The sequence below is a fragment of the Staurois parvus genome, unplaced genomic scaffold (genome assembly GCF_062004578.1).
Source record: "Staurois parvus isolate SC_StPar_1 unplaced genomic scaffold, SC_StPar_1.0 ptg000719l, whole genome shotgun sequence".
Lineage (NCBI taxonomy): Eukaryota > Metazoa > Chordata > Amphibia > Anura > Ranidae > Staurois > Staurois parvus.
Genome location: NW_028318515.1, coordinates 10,205,680 through 10,222,546, shown reverse-complemented (window position 1 = coordinate 10,222,546; position 16,867 = coordinate 10,205,680). Strand labels below are relative to the sequence as shown.

Genomic DNA, 16,867 nt, shown 5'->3' with positions numbered 1-16,867 from the left:
GAGCCGATTAGCGGGTGTTGCCCAATGATTTATGGCCAACACCAGCTGACAGGAGAGAGATCTGTGTTGTGAAACAAAACAAATCTCTCTATTGTCTCGGGGATGTGGCAGTTTTTGTCTCTCTGCAAAGCAGGGATTAAAAACCGTCATATCCCTTAGTAATAACATCACACAGTATACACATGATGTCAGTGTCAGTTAGTCAGTTCCCACAAAGTGTCAGATTGCCCTCCGCACTATCACAGTCCCCCTATAAAATCGCTGAATGCCACCATTACTAACATAAAAAAAAAGAAATTCCAGTATATATCGCATAGTTTGTAGACGCTATAACTTTCACTTGGGTACAGTGTTACAAGTCTACGCATTTGTCCATTAAAATACAGTACAGAATAGCAAAAAATGGAGTGGTCAAGAAGGGGGTAAAATCTTCTGGGGGTGGTTAAAGAGGAAATGAACCTTAAAAACTAAAATTTGACAACGAGTACAGTCTTATTGGTAGATCAGAACTTATAAGACTGTTCTGTCAAAAAACTTTTTAACATACGGTATGTGCTATCATTTTTTAATAAATATAGTTCATATAAATTTTGTGTCAGCTTTTTTAGTTACATTTTTTTAATTAACATTTATAATACGTTATATAGGCCATGTTCATATATCCAAGAAAAACATTACATCAAAATGATAATACATAAAATAATTTATGTCCGCTTGGTATTTATTAAATGTTTGTTTCAGAGGCCATTTTTCTATACTGTAATACTTTCAACACCTAAAGTTTACAACTGTACTACTTATCGATTAGCCACAGGTTCGGAAAATCGTGTTCGAAATTCAGCGGACCCAAACCTAGGGATGGATGCCATTGGGGCAAATCTTTTTGTTAATTCTGTCCATTTTTAGGGCTGATAAGCAAACTACTGTACAAAACACATTCAAGCTGAGCACTTCCAGGGGAACATATACCAATACATTTTAAATTGTATAAAAAATAAATACAGTACAGCTGAGTCTTTTTATGCAGCTTTGTGGGCAACATTGAAAATAACACACTTGGGGATCCTTTAAAGCTCTATGTGGTATTACAAAACATTTTTCACGAACAGTGAGAGACAACATGTACTAGTGGCTCATACTGTATCTGGCTGTGGAATTGATTTTTTACTATTTTAGTTAGTTTGGTTTGCATACAGCAGTACCCCAATATGATTCATTTTAGTCTAGTACAAAAAAGTTTGAAAAAGAAAACGGGTATGAGTTTACTGCAAGAATTAAACTGCAGATGACATAGGTGTGTAAAATTGGCAAGCAGCAGGACAATTTTAAATAGTAAGGCTAGACCCAAATTTACTAAAGACAAAATGCACAGGCTGGAGCTTTACTAGGATAAATAAGATACTGCAGATGATAGCAAGACAGTTTTATTCAGGGATAATACTGTAAACCTAACTGGTGTATTCCTAACTTTTATTTTATGTATGGGGATAGGGGGTTACAAAAAACATGGGGTACAATGTGAGGCGGTTTAAGTGCACACTGTTCTTGAAATGCATATTTGGCTCTTTCAAACAATGAAGTGGCTTGCTGCGTCAGTAACAAAAGAATGCTCCACTTTGAGCACCTCTAAGACCCCAGCAACATTAATCAAAATAAAAAAAAAACAAAAAACACAAAAGTAAAGTCCCCAAAATGGGCAGTAACAAGGGAAGCCACATAGCAAAATTAAACTAAATATATACCTAAATAAAAAATATGCCCCCATACCCAAAATAACAAAATATATAAAAACAACAAAATACCACCCTGTAAAATAAAAGCCTTGATGCAAAAAAAAAATTACTATGAAAGAAACGGCAGCTAAAACTGACAACTGACCTTAAAGTGGAACCTTGCTCTCTCAATCGACTATTTTTAATCCTTAAGCTGCATTAGTAAATTGACAGGAAAATATATAATATTTACTTGATTTAAACTTTTTTTTATACATTTCTTCAGTTACTTCCTGCTTTCCATGAATAGGAAAATGATGTCACACATCACAGCAGTCTTCAGGAGGGGAGGGAGGGTTCTCAGATCAGCCAATGCCTGAGCTAAGGGCAAATTAATTCCAGAAAGTAAATACTACATGAATCATCTGCCTTTACTCAAGATGGCCACTGCCAGAAATACCAGGGGGTGTTTTTCAAAATGAATTCATACATAAATAGTGCAGCGCTATATAATAAATAAACATAAATAAAATAACAAATATTCAAATCAATAAATGTCTGTGCAACAGTGCAAAAAGTATAATTCGTGTGTTCCACCAGGAACCATCAAAAGTGACCATGTGACAAATAAATAAATTAATATACTAATCAATATATATCATACACATGTGCAAAATTGCACATAAAGTGTAACACGTGTATTACACCAAAATATAAAGTGATAACGTGACAAAATATTGCTTAATAAAGTGCAATCAATGTGTTCCCTATACGGGAATATTCAAAGTGACCAAGTGACCTAATAACCTATATACCACAAATGATCTAAAAACCAACACTCTGTGTAAACATGTCCATACATATATATATATATATATAGTGTATTCCATACACAATCTTCATGCAGGTGCCATTCAGTGTCCACACTGTGTATATCCAATACTAGCTGCAATGGCCCCTCACCTCCTTACATTGACCCCACAGGGCCAGCTCGCTTTGGGACACAAACCCCACTCCGGTTTATTACAGGATCCTCCTCAGCGATGAATGCTCTATACCCAGCTGCTCCTCCGGTTCCTCTTTATATAGAACTTAAATCCCAACTTAGGATTAGTTGATCCTTTGCCTCAAGGATCAACCACCACTATGTTGTATTTCCAGATCTCTCCAACCGCTGTACACTCTAAACTAGCCATTTTGTTTAATACTTGGTATCCTAGATACCTCACTTCTTGTTTCTTTTACCGGAGTAGTATTAACTGATGCTGTTTCCAATGACTTAGGTGAAGATTGCCATTTGAAAACAGCATCTTTTTTATAATCATTAAGGTCCCTTTGGTATTTTTTCCCTTTTTTATATTTAATTTCTTGCTCCAGTTTTTCCAGATCTTTATTCAATCGCTTGGTCAAATTGGACATTTCTTGAGAATCTTTAAACGGTTCTAGTTTTCCTTTGATTTCTCCCACCTGTACATTCAAATTTCTCAATTTCTTCTCTTTCCTTTTTAATAAAAATTTCAAAAGCTCTATACCCTTCTCATTAAAGAAATTGAACCATTCATCTGATGATTCTTCATCTATTAAGCCATCACATATGGGAATATCCCACCTTAGCCTCCTGGGGACTAATCGGTCTTTTAGATACTTTTCATAGGTAATCATATCCCACCATATGGCCACTTTCTTTTCCATCAGATGTCCAAGCCTCCTGTACATAGTATCTAAATCCCCATTAGTATTCTCAGGTTGTTTAAAATCTATCTATCGTGGTTATCACCGCAATACTGGTATGTGCATAGATATCTGCATTAGGAGAGCGGACCTCGGGAAAATGGCCGCCCGAGCCCGCCCCTCGTGTATGATTGGAGCCAGGGTGCTATATAATATTTCCAGTCCTCTGGGGGCGTTTACCCTGAGGAAGTCACGTGATTAGCGTGACGCAACGCGTCGGTGCGCGATTAGGAGTCTGGGAAGCGCGGTGACGTCATTTCCGGCGTGGCGGCCATATTTGAAATCCCTATATCAAACCCATGCAAGGCAGGCATAGCATGAGGTGAAGGAGCCATATATATGTTGTAAGAAAGAGGAAATAAAATGTGAGTAATTTTCTTTCTGCATAAACCAATTATTAAATGCGGTTTTACACTATGGGAGTCTTCTGTTTATGTATGTACCGGAGAGGAGTTTAGAGTGTACCGCGGTTGGAGAGATCTGGAAATACAACATAGTGGTGGTTGATCCTTGAGGCAAAGTACCCTTTAAGTTCTATATAAAGAGGAACCGGAGGAGCAGCTGGGTATAGAGCATTCATCGCTGAGGAGGATCCTGTAATAAACCGGAGTGGGGTTTGTGTCCCAAAGCGAGCTGGCCCTGTGGGGTCAATGTAAGGAGGTGAGGGGCCATTGCAGCTAGTATTGGATATACACAGTGTGGACACTGAATGGCACCTGCATGAAGATTGTGTATGGAATACACTATATATATATATATATGTATGGACATGTTTACACAGAGTGTTGGTTTTTAGATCATTTGTGGTATATAGGTTATTAGGTCACTTGGTCACTTTGAATATTCCCGTATAGGGAACACATTGATTGCACTTTATTAAGCAATATTTTGTCACGTTATCACTTTATATTTTGGTGTAATACACGTGTTACACTTTATTTGCAATTTTGCACATGTGTATGATATATATTGATTAGTATATTAATTTATTTATTTGTCACATGGTCACTTTTGATGGTTCCTGGTGGAACACACGAATTATACTTTTTGCACTGTTGCACAGACATTTATTGATTTGAATATTTTTTATTTTATTTATGTTTATTTATTATATAGCGCTGCACTATTTATGTATGTATTGATTTAACTCACATTGGTAGGAGGGCAAGTGTCAGCAGCTATAGAGAGAGGGCCCATTCTGAGCGCAGGAAATTGTCATTTTTAAATTTCAAAATGAATTATCAGCAAAATAAAGCATGGAGACAGAGATAGATGGGGGAGTTTGCTTTGAATATTAAAAATTAATTAAATAGCATTTTTGGTTTGTGGTGATCAGATGCAGTGCAGTTCAACTTTAAGTCCTCATGCGCACTGGACGTTTTATTTATCTTTCCTAGAAGCCTCCTCCTGGCAGCAGCGTTTTGGCCAAAAAAAACCTGATGCTTGTAAAAGTGAGTAATGCGTTTAGCTGCGTTACCCGTGTCAATAGTTTGGGTGTTAATTCATTTCATTGGCCAGAATAAATAATTTGTTCTGGCCATTGAAAAGAATTAACGCTCAAGCGCTAAATGCACCTAGCGGTGACGCACATTTCGATGCGTGTACAGGCATCATGCAGTTTTTCCAAAAATATGCTTCTCCTGGATGCATGAACTGGATGCGTGTTTTTTTTCCTGCTTCTAAACTTTCCTGCCACTAAATGCCTCTAAATGTTTGTTGCTTGGAAACATAGGTTAACATGCAGGGGAGTATAGAGGCAGGGAATAAAAAAATGTCAGTCGCCCCTTGGAGCAGCTGTAAAAACGTCCAGTGTAAGTAAAGACTTAATAAACCACAAAATACATTGAAAGACAAAATGGCTTCTAAAAATAAGACCAGAAAAAAAAGACACGGAAGGGGTTGATTGCCCAAAGAGCCAGCAGTCAGGATTAAAGTACAGTTTTCTAATAGATCCTAATCTCCTCCTATGAGGTTTGTCATCTTTCCCTACAAATCCTATAGCTGCTCTGTGCACCCCCCCCCCTCCTTTATAGTGGTGAATGGACTGGCTTAACTATAAAAACCCCATTATAGGCCCTTATATGCCTGCTGACCATAGTTCATAATCCAGTGCATTATGCTTTTGAAAAAATTTCCTGTGCAAATCTGCACAGTAATTAGTGGGTTCCTCTTGATTTCCCCTCCCTCTGCTGTGCCACCTGCATTGGAAAAAGTAGACTTTTATTATATAAATATGCTTACTAACCCAAATAAACAGTGCCCTAAATAATCAAAAATACAAGTCCCAAAATGAAATAAAATAAATAAAATTGTCCTTCAAAATTATAAAGTCATTCATATAGGTCAAAAACCTTTAAGTTGAAAACAGCTTCCAAAGTGACTTCTGAGACCAAGACCTCAAAAAGAAAAAAACTCACATAGTTTATTACCCTTATCAACTATAAATATATTCACTCCATAACGCATGTGAATCACACACAAAAACACACGTGATCACTACTATGTAAAGGGAACAACTGTATAAACCGTGCCCGTGAAACAATCTCGTGACAATTGAATACAGTACCAATACTATGAAAACTGTGTCCACTTCTAGAGTGTGCAGATTAAATACCCTTACCAAAAAAAAATATAAATCATCACAGGCTTGTAGTTATCCAGGCAGGGTGCTGACATCTACTAAGCTCCACCAAGGGGATCTTCACAGCTACAGAGATATACTTCTCTCTCCACACCAGTCTCTTATTGTTCAAAAAGTAGACTTCACCTGCCTGCACTGATATAGGTTCACAGTTCTCCCCTTTCTCCATTTTTCTCTATAGGACAGAGTCATCTTTGTTTGGGCACTAACCAGGGTCAGCAGTTATTCCCTGGACTGGGAGGCTGACCCAATCATATAACTCTTTCGATATGTGCAGTCTTTTCCTGTGTTCTAAAACATCAGCCTCAGCCAATCAGCAGAAGCTTTGTATTCATTCATAGCATACAAAGTTTCCCGTGAATGTGACGCTCAGCTCAACTCTATTTTGTTTTGGTGACAAAAAAAAGTGAGACAAAAATTTTCCATTTTCCTGCCAGAACACAGCACTGTATACTGTATGTAGGTGAGGCTATATAAACAGCGCACCCAGCAAGTGAACAGTACAGTGCAGTAAATAGTTAAAGGGACTAATAAAAGAGACATTAAATGTGAAGATTAGCCTTAATTCTTTCCATGGATACATTTGTAGAACCTCATTTGTGCATATAGTAACTCTATTAGTATTTTGCCTCTTTGGTGACTAGAAGAAATACAATAAAACCTTGTCTTGGAAATTCGCTTTAACGAATTTCTCCTTACCGTGAGTACTCGCAGTTGGATGCGCAGAAATCCCCCATAAAGCTGTGCGAATCTCGCTTACCACGACTGCAGCTAAACTACACGATTCCTGCCCATCCAACTACTTTTAGCTTCTGTTGAGATGTGGGTGATTGGAGCTCCCTATACCTGGAAATGATCACACAACACTTTCAGATTGCTGTTGGAATTCACATAGAGGAAGTTTTCATTCTCCCCTTTGGTTTTATTACAAATACACACACGCCCCCCACATGAATAAGGTCAAACCCCTCCCACAGAACAATGCAATGGGGAGTGCCTATACACAGGATGTACATTCCGATTGGAGCATAGCCTTTCCTATTATCTATCACTGGTCCTCCCCCATGAGCCTTCTGAGGTCAGCAGACTCCCTCCCCTTCCCCCCATGAGCCCTCTATGGAGAGCATATTTCTTGTCCCAGCTCCTAGCAGTATGTCCATTCCCTGTACAAGCATCCCCTAGGAACATCAGTCTGTACCTGGATGGGCCCGATACGATCTTTATTAAAACACATCCATCTGGATACAGTTCAGGTCGGTAATGGGTTGTAAGATATGCATAAGCCTACACGCGGAGTTCGTACCGCTTGGCGCCTTGCGTTATGAAGTCCATGTGGTACTATGCTGCTGATATGTGGATACAGGCCCGCGGTCTACTGCCAGCGGCATTCGCATCGAATGCCGTGGTGGTATACACGCCGGTCTATAAGCGCAGATCTGCCATCTCATCCATTACCGAGCTGAGTACTGTAATACATACATTGTACATGCGCATGGCCCAATTGCAGCCTTCAGAGCTTTAATTAAGCCACACGAGAGACATATGAATAACACTCATATATGACACATTTAAAGTTCAACCAACAATACAAAATTTCCATGACATTCCCTCCTGTTTTATCATATTCTCCTCGTGTCCCTTCTTGATCTTCTTCAGCTTGATGGGTGTAGTCCCAAAACCTCAAAGAGTTCCTGTAGTTGTCCCTGAGAATAAAGCTCCACGGGGTACCTGAAACAACAAGACCCGATGCAGACTCGACGCAAACAGGCTTGATTGATCCTCAAGAGCGTTGGAACCTTCACTACAGGAAGGCTCTTGCAAAAACCACAAACAGACTTGTGGTATGAATAAGGCTTGTGATCCCACGGTGGTCTGGGGAGATCCAGTAACAGATTCTCAAATTGCCCCTGCAGACGGGGCCACACAAGGCTGGTCTCGACCCAGACAATTTTCCAAATCGCAGACACAAACCATGATGAGGCTTGAAGCTTGCTTGGAGGTCTTGGAGAATGTGGTCTTCAGGGAGATAAATTAGAGGGAAGCCAGGATGTAATCTGTAGAGAAGGTGGTTGGTTGGTGAGGTCTTCCTCCAATCAGTGGTTGGAGTGGGATCCCAGGAGCGGGCATGGAGATGTGGTCGTCTGCCCGAGCTTGGTTTACACGGTCGATGAGGCAACAGGAACATCTCACCGCGGCATATAGGAGGCAGAGGAAAAAGAGAAGCATCAGGATATACACTCCCACTTCCTTCAACCAAGATCCAATGGAGAACAGGAAATCTCCTAATCCTCCCAAACCCTTGAACGGATTCCAACCCTCACTAGCTATAGCTCTAGCTTTTCCCTGTAGTTCACTAACTTTGTCCATATGGGCCTGGACCTTGTCATCGGTGTCTTCTATCCAAGTACCACAATCCTCCCCGATGAACTCACAGAACCCCCCTTTGGCGGCTAAAAGATAATCAAGGGCCATCTTCTCCTGAAGCACTAAAATTCCCATCTGCCGTTGTTCTTGGGCAATTTCTCTGACAGCCTCTACGGTCTCGTTAAACATACTATCCACGATGACAGAAAAATTGTTCAGGCGCTTCATAAGTTCTATTCCCCAACCTGTCCATGAGGGGAACCAAGCCCATGCTTGGTCGTCCTTAGAGAACAGCTCCCCGCGAACTCTCCCTGCCATCCTTACCTTCTTGTGGACCATCAACTCTTCATGATCCATCACTACATAGGATGCGGGGACTAGCTTTATGAGGGCACACAAACCTTTCGCGTTCTGGGGAAATGTTCTATAGGCTGCCGAACCACACAGAAAATAGTATGGACCTGTCAGAGCAGAGCAGGAGGAGTTCCTCGTTCAGCCTCTGCCACTGAGCAACAGTTGCACAGACTGGGGGATTGCTCCCTCAGTCTGCACATCACATCCGTCCTTCCAACACACATGGTCTGGTCGGTCAGTGTGGTTACTCAGAAGGAAAGTCTGGTTAGTCAGATTGACAGTTATACCTCCCTCACAGGTGGTAGTCCCAACAAACTTGTTACCTGTGCCAAAGCTGATGTTAAAGCACACCTGAGGGCTGCCTAGCTGTCCAGTTACCCATAATGGACTGGTGAGGGCCCTACAGGAGCTAGAGCTAATATTGGTGCTAAAACTGATGTTACCTGCTAAAAATGTGTCATTAAGTTCTACAGACAAATGTCTACGTGGGGGCTGACCAGGGGTCCCTTGCTTTTTCATGCCGACGCGGATGTCATATAGGGCATGAACAGCGGCCATTGCGGACATGTGATGACTGGGTGGGGGCTTAGAGCATACCCAACAGTTGGTTTTGTTGGCGGTTCTGGCTAAACGCAGATGCATTTTAAATAAAAGGTTGGGGTATCTGCCGTCTTTTCCTCCGTTCACACACATGTAAGACATACAAACAAAAAGAAAAAGGAAAATGACACCCCTCATTCTCTGGTGTAGCTGAAAAGCTTCTTGCAGTGGCTTGCGTGCACCCAGTTGTCTCGTCCCTCGAGCTTGAGTGAGGTAGGTGTCGTCAGCTGGACTTGGTATGGTCCGGTGAACCGTGGCTCGAGTCCGTTTCTTTGATGTTTCTTTAGGACGACCCAATCGCCTGGCTCAATAGAAAGAACACCTGTTATTGCATTTGGATCGGGGAGCGATTCGCGAACCCGATGCTGTATCTTCTGCAGCTCCCGTTGCAGAGATTGCACGTAACCTGTAAGCTGTGAATGCAAAGACGACAACTGTTGAGGAAAGTACAACCCTGTTTTGGGAGGTCCCCCAAACAACACCTCGTAGGGTGACAGCCCATGTGATTGCCAAGGGGCATTCCGGATGGAATAGGGGGCAATGGGGAGACACTCAGGCCAAGGTTTTTGGGTATCGGCCATGATGTTGGAGATCCTGTTTTTAAGGATTCCGTTAAGACGTTCAACCTTACCGCTACTCTCGGGGTGATATGGGGTGTGTAGCCGCTGACTCCAGTTCCACCAAAGAAATGCAGTCGTGTCATTTGGAAGAGAGGTTAGTAGTGGACAAAGAAGACATGTTAGCAGAAGAGGTGTTAGTATTGTTAGTCGGGTTGCAAAATTCAGCACTGTCGTTGCTGTCCTCCCCCCCCTTCTCATCTTCCGACACAGGAAGAAGAGAAGCTGGGTTAAGAATAGTGCATCGTTTGATAGTGAGGTTAGTGGGGGTTAGGAGGGCTTTCCCCTGAGAGGGGTACCTTGCCTTGGATGTCCTGTTTTCGCAAGACCGTTCTTGCTGCACTGGTGTCGGTGAGGCAAGGGAGGGGATATTTTAATTCCTCTAGAAAAAGATGGATCTGGGCCGACACCGATTTGTCAACTTCCTATGAGGATTCATAGGAGTTACTTACCATGGTGGTCACAGGGGCGGAGGACTCATCAGGAATGAACTGCCACCGACCTTTAGGTAATTGGGGACAGCTCCTCCTCATGTGCCCCGTTTGGTGGCACTGGAAGCACCTGGGAGGGGGCCTATCCTTCCTGTGACCCAGATCCCTTGGTTTTTCGTGTGGGGTCTGGGACATAAGAACTTTGGCCTTGTCCTGTTTTCTTCTATTCATTTCCCTCTCTATTGCCGCAAGAGTGTAAAGGATAGCAGGGATAGACATCTCATTATATTCGGGTCGGGCCAGAACCAGCCTTTCCCGAATTTTAATATTGATGCCTTCCAAAAATTTGGCCCGCAACAGAATGTGCGTCGCGGTCACCTTTACCCCTTCAGTTGGAGCATCAGGTCCAACTTCCAGATCCGCATCCAGTGCCGTCTGCTTGAGACGGCGCCAGAAGCAGGCACTTTCCTCATTAGGACCTTGGGTGAGCTTCATCATGTCTGTAGTAGAGGTAGCACCATACATTTCTGGAAGCTTTGCTTTTAGCTGTGTACAGAACTCTTTGCCCCCTGAAGTCATCTCCTCATGAGTGGTTATAGAGCACCCTGCAATCACTGTACTGGCCACTTCCATGCCCACCTTTGCCCGCAGGATCTGCGCACAATCTGACCCGCTCATACCATAGCTGAACTGGTTTTGTCCAAACATTCGAGCAAATCCTCTCGGATTGACTCGATAGTCCGGGAGCTCAGCCAGAATAGTGCGGATCTCTGCCGGGGTGAAGGGGACATGCCAAACTACCCGTTCCCCTAATGTCCGTTCCCCCTGTGCATTGGGAGGACCTTCAAATTGCTGCACCCTGACTGGATAGGCCTCGGTCCGGGAAGAGTGCAAGGGCTGGCCCAGCTTCATCGGTGGGCTTAGATTAACCACCTTGCTTACTGCACCTTCAGGTTTGAGGTCCCTCAGATCAGGGTATAGCTGGGGGGCAGGGGTCTGATCAGTGGTTTCTTAGCGCTTTGATGCAATCCGCCCTGTTTCTTAACCGGGTGTCTATTCCCCTTGATTCACAGATAGTCTGCAAATCGGTTGTTGAGAAGGCTTCATAGCTGGAAACAGAAGGAGCTGGGGTGAAGCAGGGAGAAGGGAGAGGTAGAGGTAGAGGCTGAGGCATTGAGACAGAAGACACGAAAGGTACGTCAAGAGTGACGTCACTAACAGAAGAGACAGGTGCAGTTATACTTATCTCAGCCACTGTTGGTTGTTCGGGGACCCCAGCAGACCCTGACCCTGCCTGCCTTAGTAGAGTCAGCCCTGAAAGAGCTCCCTCCACCTCTGACACTGGATCCTCCTGTTTTATTCCCTCTGGAGGCCAGGTATACATCACCTGGTTCTTTCGGACAGACACCAGTTTATGTATGCCCTGCTTCCCTAATTGGATTGACCTGTGAAGCCATAGCTGTGCGATCTCTAGTTCTGACGCCTGCATCCGTGGTTCAAATTCAGAGATGAATTTTTCCCACCTCCATGCGTCAAATGTACCTTCCCGGGGAATTTCCCATCTGGTACCCTTCGACCATAAATTCCACCTTTTGAGGGGTTCTGTAGACTTCGCCCCCAAACTCACCTTCATCAGTTGTGCAGCTGTCCTTACCCTGAAGAGGGCTGGTTCCCCCTCTCTCTTCATGGACTGACTACTGCCCATCGTGACTAGTCACTGGTATATATCCCGTGTCCGTGTACCTGTTTACCCCCTGGAGCACTCAGTGGGATCCTACCGAGAGGCCTGATTCCACCACTTTCCCAGCACAGCGTAATTTATGTGATTCTTATCGATCACCCGAAGCGCATCAAGTGGCGGTCAGACTGAGAGCACACCTCCCACTCCCACAGCGCAATTTATGTGATCCTGACCACCCGAAGTGTTTGTGGTAACCAGGGTAAGCGTTACACTTCCCTGAACCGCCCACTCGCACAGCGCAATTTATGTGGTTCTCATCACCCACTGTGTTTGGCAGGCCACACCGCACAATGATGAAAGTGGCTTTTCTCTCCCTGCACACAGTAGCTAACACAAGTCAAAACAAAAAGAGGGGTTCTTGGATGTTACTTAGGGGTCACTGGTTGGCCGGAAACCTGCTAACTGACCTTTAGGAAATTTGTGTAAAGAAAAAAACTTTCCTAATACGCACAGAAAAACCACTTTTCAACCTGAAAAACCGTTAAAAAGGACAAAGTGGATCCTTATGAAAAACACGGGACGTTTCGCAGTAAAACAATTACACTGAGTTAAACCGAAAAACTGCGCCAAAAGTAACCTTGTTGCTGATGCAAAAATCACTCATACCAGCGCCGCTAAACGATCCACGTTACACACGCAATCTTCGCTGCAACCACCTAAAACCGTTTACACAAAAAGTCTGCTGGACATGAAACACGTGACGCAGCAGCTTAGAACAAACCCGCTTTACAATAAGGAACTACTTTTAACAGGAAAAACACAAGAAAAACATAATCACTATACAAGAAATCTATGTGCAAAAACCCAAACTTCACCGCGCTCACTAAATGTGGAACACGTGAGGGGAAAACTCGCTTAACACACTTTAAATTGGCTGGCAATACGCAAATTTAAAGCTAAAAGCAAACAACTTAAACTGTAAAAATTTGGATTAAAAACACAAAATGGGTCAAATGCATATAGGAAACTTCATGCACATTGCATAGAGATTACTGCACATGTGGTAGTCAACAAAATGGCCACCAACAGGGAACACATGGCAGTCAACAAAATGGCCACAAACAGGGAAAGCACATGGGAACACTAGCCTCAAAATTGCCTCTAACCTCTTACATAAAACAGACTTTTGGACAATTACACAGCAATATACAGCACACATACAACACAATTTGGTATAATCACAGAACAGACATAAAACACCAACATATCACACTAACATGCACATGTAACAGAGTACAGACAAAACATTGCACAGACTACATACACACAAAGATCTTACAACAGTTAACAATTAACCTAAACCTTTCAGCACTGTAATAATTACCTCACGTGGAGGGGGGTAGAGCAATTACCACAGTACCTACAACCCACAAATACTTACCTAACACTATGCAACAACTTTTACCCGCTAAAACATATACCCGTTTAATTTTTGGTTGGAAGATTTTTAAACTTGACCAAATTTAGCCAACCAAACCCACCCCTCTGCTGCTCTCAGCAGAGAAAAAAACCCTCGTCTTTCACCCACAAATCAATATTTTAGGATAAAGGTCCTTGCTAAGCGGAAATTCACGTTAGCTAACAGAGAGCGAAATCAGCCACACGAACGCGCAAAAAGCGATCCTCTTAAAGGCAGAGAGACCTGAAATGTGCCGGCATACTTTTTGCTAGTTCATGATGGCTCATTCCCCCCTCGTACTCGGTTAGCTATTGCAGATTTCGCGTCAGTATCCACTGGCTCGCCAAACTGTCTTGGAAATTCGCTTTAACGAATTTCTCCTTACCGTGAGTACTCGCAGTTGGATGCGCAGAAATCCCCCATAAAGCTGTGCGAATCTCGCTTACCACGACTGCAGCTAAACTACACAATTCCTGCCCATCCAACTACTTTTAGCTTCTGTTGAGATGTGGGTGATTGGAGCTCCCTATACCTGGAAATGATCACACGACACTTTCAGCTTGCTGTTGGAATTCACATAGAGGAAGTTTTCATTCTCCCCTTTGGTTTTATTACAAATACACACACGCCCCCCACATGAATAAGGTCAAACCCCTCCCACAGAACAATGCAATGGGGAGTGCCTATACACAGGATGTACATTCCGATTGGAGCATAGCCTTTCCTATTATCTATCACTGGTCCTCCCCCATGAGCCTTCTGAGGTCAGCAGACTCCCTCCCCTTCCCCCCATGAGCCCTCTATGGAGAGCATATTTCTTGTCCCAGCTCCTAGCAGTATGTCCATTCCCTGTACAAGCATCCCCTAGGAACATCAGTCTGTACCTGGATGGGCCCGATACGATCTTTATTAAAACACATCCATCCGGATACAGTTCAGGTCGGTAATGGGTTGTAAGATATGCATAAGCCTACACGCGGAGTTCGTACCGCTTGGCGCCTTGCGTTATGAAGTCCATGTGGTACTATGCTGCTGATATGTGGATACAGGCCCGCGGTCTACTGCCAGCGGTATTCGCATCGAATGCCGTGGTGGTATACACGCCGGTCTATAAGCGCAGATCTGCCATCTCATCCATTACCGAGCTGAGTACTGTAATACATACATTGTACATGCGCATGGCCCAATTGCAGCCTTCAGAGCTTTAATTAAGCCACACGAGAGACATATAAATAACACTCATATATGACACATTTAAAGTTCAACCAACAATACAAAATTTCCATGACAACCTGAATAAAATATATACTACTTCTCTATATAACCCCATTTCAGTATGTAGTGCTTGAAAGGGCTAGTTTGTGTATTAAGCAAATAGGTTTGGCTGCCCTAGAGTGTAGGTATGAGCCCCCTTCTGCAACTTTATTAGGTGATATACACAGCTAATTATTGACATGTTGAGAAATTATAATAGTAAAGCACACACCCGTGGATAATATGTCACAGTTACAGTTAAATGTTCAAAGCACTCTTGTCTTTTTTCTGTAATTTGATGACCATGTTGCATTTTTAAATACATAACAGAACTTTAAGTAAACCTCTTCTTGGTTTGCTGCCAGCAAAGTTACCAAGTTCTCTTTGCTGCTTTTGAAGTTAGTAGGGGGTATGCAAGCTTGTGGTGCAAAGAAAAGATGATACTATAAGTGATTCCTTTTCATCCCTTTAACTTAATGAAAGATTAATAGCTTTGTATTTTTGTTGCTGGTTTAGTTAAAGTGAAAAGACAAAAAAAAGTATCCACTCCCACTGCCTATATTCACTTCATACAATAATATTTCCCATATTCATTTTTAACAGATTAGTGGGACATGTGGTTTTATTTAATAGGGCATGTAGGGGTTTATTTACTAAAGCTGGAGAACACAAAATCAAGCTCAATTCTGCATAGAAACCAATCAGATTCCAGGTTTTATTGCCGAAGCTTTATTGAACAAGCTGAGGTTAGAAGCTGACTGACTACCATGCACAGCTGCATCAGATTCTGAGTGCACCAGTTTTATTAGATCTACCCCATAGCGTGTAAAGTTCCATATTCTTCAGCAACCCATGGGAATTGATATTTACTGATCTGAACAGTAAACTGAAATCGGATTGGAAGTGTAATTCCAGCTAGAGTTGTATTTAGACATGTCCTGGGGACTTCTGCAAGGTGGTCTCCTTTAGTACAAGCTCAGCTCTTACTGTCATGCAATTTTTGTCAGTCAAAACTACTGCTATAACACAAAACTGGATTAAACATGGATTCTGATTAATTTAGCTACTTTTTAACTACAAGCTAAACTATAGATGTTTTTTAACTATAGTAATCCTTCTGGCTGCTCCCTGCACACATTTTCCCCTGTAGGTTTCTTGAAAAATTTAGCCACAAATATCCAGCGGTGGCCAGAAAAGGAAAGCAAAACAAATAAATCTGTATTACTAATTGAAAAGTTGGAGGCTTGGTGTTTCCTCGGATACCCTACTGCCCTAGGCAATGACCCACAAGTGCTTTTATAATAAACAGGGCCCTGGCTCCTGTCCAAACATTTTTTGGCTTATAATATAATAGAGAGAATCCCCTGTTTTGAGATGGTTACTGAACAATCTTCCCAACAATCATATGCAGTAGATAGAAGTAAATAGTTGATAGAAAATCTGACCATTCCTGGCTTAAAATGGAAGTTTTAGTTGGAGTTCAACTTCCAATAAAATCAATAGTTGCATTCTTCTTCGCCAAAAGAAGTACTATTGGCAAAAGTAGCAAACGATAAAACAGGGACCAAGAACTCCCAGGACATGTGCCAACAGTAGCACTTAGTGACTTTTCCAGTGTCACAGTCTACTGCTCATACACTGAGGACACCTCCTTCCAGTGGCATTGACTTACCGTACCATCCAGCTCCTACCAGGACCACAGGCAGACACATGAAATCCTGTCAGCACACGAGGTAAAGCTGATCTTAGGGACACAAGGGAGGAAGTGCAGTTGTGGAACCAATGTGCAGGGGCCTACACTGGCGGGAACAAGTTTGCAAGTGAGCACAGTGGTGGAACCGAAGTGTATGAGGGGTACAGTCCCTGCAAAGATGTGAAAGAGAGGTTCAGTGGCAGAACTGACATGTAATTGGTAGAGTGGTGGAAAAGGTATGCCGGGGGGGGAGGGGGGGGGTGGGTGCTTACAGTAACCAAACATGTGTGCAGGGGAGTACTGTGGTGGAATATGTGTGCAGGTGGGTAC

At 42.7% G+C, this 16,867-nt stretch overlaps 1 long non-coding RNA gene across 1 annotated transcript in view; it reads right to left on the bottom strand.

Annotated features, from left to right (window-relative positions):
• Nucleotides 1-6,958: 6,958 nt before the first annotated feature.
• Nucleotides 6,959-16,867, bottom strand: part of LOC149445557 (uncharacterized) — an 83,050-nt gene continuing 73,141 nt past the window's right edge. The window contains exon 2 of the long non-coding RNA XR_016306396.1: nucleotides 6,959-9,703. This is a non-coding gene — a long non-coding RNA (uncharacterized LOC149445557). The remainder of the gene's footprint in view (nucleotides 9,704-16,867) is intronic.